Source organism: Acanthochromis polyacanthus, chromosome 20 (assembly GCF_021347895.1).
Source record: "Acanthochromis polyacanthus isolate Apoly-LR-REF ecotype Palm Island chromosome 20, KAUST_Apoly_ChrSc, whole genome shotgun sequence".
NCBI classification, from domain to species: Eukaryota; Metazoa; Chordata; class Actinopteri; family Pomacentridae; genus Acanthochromis; species Acanthochromis polyacanthus.
In genome coordinates this window covers 4840268-4843885 of record NC_067132.1, presented here as the reverse complement: position 1 = coordinate 4843885, position 3618 = coordinate 4840268, and the positions used below count along the sequence as shown (strand labels likewise).

General features: G+C 36.6%; 1 long non-coding RNA gene across 1 annotated transcript in view; it reads right to left on the bottom strand.

Moving 5' to 3' along the window:
* Nucleotides 1–2845: 2845 nt before the first annotated feature.
* LOC127531305 (uncharacterized) overlaps nucleotides 2846–3618 on the bottom strand; it is a 1531-nt gene continuing 758 nt past the window's right edge. The window contains exons 2-3 of the long non-coding RNA XR_007938370.1: nucleotides 3320–3429; nucleotides 2846–3159 (exon numbers count right to left, since the gene is read on the bottom strand). This is a non-coding gene — a long non-coding RNA (uncharacterized LOC127531305). The remainder of the gene's footprint in view (nucleotides 3160–3319; nucleotides 3430–3618) is intronic.

Genomic DNA, 3618 nt, shown 5'->3' with positions numbered 1-3618 from the left:
ACTTAGCTCCAGAAGAACTAGAAAACCCCATAATTTAGCTCCAGAATTACTAGAAAAAAAACCCAGGACGCCGGGGATCTTGTAGCTACACGACAGACAGTGCTAACCACTGAGCCACTGTCCAGCAACTCTCCTAAACTAAAAAATACATAAATTACAAACCTATAAAAGTGTATTATATGGAGTCTTTCATAATATGACTTTTCAATTTGCTTCATAGACTTTCAGCAGCAGAGGTGAGTGTGTTTCTTGGACTGACACCAGATTTTATTGAGAAGAGTTTCCATTGCCACTTAAAAAATGAAATTAATTGCATGCCCAACGTGTGGTCTGTTGAAAGCGAGCTCTAAATAAGATGAAAAGCAAGGCACAGCAAACGACGGCCCAGTTTCAAGTCACACTTTTCCTTTTGTGGCATGAAAAAAAGGCTTCCGAAATTCACCACAGTCCTTCTGGAAGGGTAATTATTTCAACGATTGACTGCCGTGTGTGAGATTTAGTGATTTGTTTCTCTCCGCTCTCATGCTATTTGTGATGTCACTTCCAGATACTCACATGTAATAGCGGCAGTGAGAAATAATGACGGTAAGGGTCCTAAACAAACTCCTCCAACTCCAGCCGCCTCTCCTCTGACACACAGAGAACAGATCGCCTCCCCACGCTGGGAAAAAGAATGTAATCTGCCCAATAAAGATGTTGTTTACAATGGCAGAGTGAGACGATGTGCTATTTTCTCTTCATCGTATGTCTCTTATTCATTCTGTCCTACATTCTTAAACTGTGACGACGAGTGCTGAAAACAAGCCGGTGTCATTTCCCCACACCACTCGCCTGAGGCGCTGACTTCAGGGACGCTTTGCACCCACTACTGTGTGCAAGATTTGGTACACATTCAACAGATTTTGTAACTGCTCATTAGTATTCTCTTCAGTTGTTGGGGAATTCAGCATTTGACTGTTCATTTCCTGTAGTTAATAGACAAAACTCAAAGAGGGTTGAGGCTGATAGCTAAAAATATTTTTTGGCTTTTTGCATTATTCCCCCGTCTTTAGCTTGGTTCAGCTGGTTTTCTCTCTCCACATTCTACAGATTTAGTTATATAAAAGAAGAAGGCTCAGGTCTCAGAGGAAATAAAGAAGAGGGTCATGAACAAACTGAGGACCACATTAAACAGCCTTAGAAATCCTCCACACCATCCATATGTGCAGGGACCCCAGAGGGCAGCAGCAGCCACGTCACCGGGGAACTCAGAGCCAGGCAAGACTTTTCAAATTCCTCCCAGAGTATGTAATAGGTATTCAAACAGCAACAAACACAAAATATCCTCTAGGCAGAAGAGATACAGTTGGCAAAAAGCTGCTGAAGCACTTTGCCATTCATTTGCAGTCATTGTGTTGGCTCCCATTTCAAATTTATTCAGGCTTGTAAAGAAAGAATCAACATGGCAATCTTTTGCCAAGAAAACACGTGTAGTCCTGCCACAGACACGAAGTATCTGATCAAGGAAAATGGTATCAAATTGGGACTTTATATTGGAAAATACTATATATATATATATATATATATATATATATATGTATATATATATACATATGTATATATTATGGCATGCCGTTTAGGAAATTATATATATAATGAAAGTCGATATATATATAATGAAAGTCGATATATATATATAATGAAAGTCGATATATATATAATGAAACTTGATATATATATAATGAAACTCGATATATATATAATGAAACTTGATATATATATAATGAAAGTTGATATATATATATAATGAAACTTGATATATATATAATGAAAGTTGATATATATATATATAATGAAAGTTGATATATATATAATGAAAGTTGATATATATATATAATGAAAGTCGATATATATATATATATAATGAAACTTGATATATATATAATGAAACTTGATATATATATAATGAAAGTCGGAATATAGAATGTTCAGATTTTCATTCCATCTATTCAAAGTTCCATTCCATATATTCAGACTTTTTCCTACTGAGCCCTGGAAGGACATGGCAAACAAAAACAGGAACCTGATTGGACATTTGCTCTTCAGATGAGCTCTTCTGTGATTATCTATCTATCTTCATGGTTGTCACAGGGAACGGCGACTACGTTTGAGAAAACAGGTAATTTTTAGAGATGTTTTGATTCTGAACACTGAACGTGTTAGCATTAGCTTAGCTACTTAGCTTCGACTACATTTGCATCCCTACATAGCTTAAAGGTTAAACAACTGCACCATATGTTGATGATAATGATAATATCTATGTTTATCTTTATAGCTGGTCTTAAGGCTAATTACGAGGCAGAGGTCAGCTGCTGCCTGGACACATCCATGATCACGCCACTGGTGGGACACAATTGTACTGGATTTCAGCTGAAGGCTGCTGTTCTGTCCAAACTGAGACATTTTTATTGTGACATACCCTCCACTGTTGTTAGCTTTTGATTCAATAATTTTTTTTGAGATGAGGAAATCACTATTGCATGTTTCTAGTTAAATACCCTACTTTTATGATATATCACTACAGCATGCACTTTTTATATTTTCCATCAATTTCACCCAAAAGTTGAATAACTATTTGTGAGCAGTGTATGTAGACACATAATAGAAGCACATTTCAATAATATATCTGCTGCAGTAGTGCAGTTTATCTACCTAGATTGGTGTAACAGTAAAAAAACAACAATATATGCTACTGATGTTTCTGACTAAAATCTGCTTGAAAAGCACAACTGCTTATCTGTCAAAATGTGTGTAACAAAAGTGTGCACTGAACACTGAATAAAGTCTCTGTAGATTATAGACAAAATTTGCATCTCTCATCACAAATTTCTGTTTATTCACCCAAAGTGCATGGGTAAAATACAAAACAGGTGAAGTACTAAAAAAGATTTATTTTCTAGAAAAGCCAATAGTCAACAATGCAGTTTAATTCTGGGACAGTTGCTCCAGCACCGACACCATGCGTCCCATCAGTGCAACCAAGGTTTTCATTCATCTTCTGGATGTTCTGGAGCATGGCAGAGGTCACGTCTTGGTGTCTTCCGATCTGTTCCAAGAACCGTTCCTCTGACCTCTCCAGATACTGCAGAGGATCCACAGCAGCTTCCTGGTTCCCTTTTCCTGCATAAAAGCATCCAAAAAGTATTAGTTGTCAGTAATTATTTTCTATTTTCATAAACACAGTTAACTTAAAGTAAATGTTCTATTTTGTGATTTTAGGATGGGTCAAAAGATAACATACTGATCATGTTGATGTCTGCATAGTCTAAACAGATCTTACTTGATTTGGTCTGTAGAGAGGAGGACAGCGTGGAGGAGCTGCAGGACGGAACCAGTTAAGCTGCAGACTAGTGCTCCTGGTAACTGGACCTCATCATCCAAGGCCGACAACTAAATAAAATGAACAAGACATGCTGTTGATAGCATCTGTAATACAAATGATTTTATCCATTAACTGATTTATTGCTTTGTCCATACAATGTTAGAAAGTGTTACAAATAATACCTGTAATAATTTCCAACAGTGATAAATGCCTTGTTTTATTTTACAACAAAAAACACCAAAAGCATCTGTGTATAA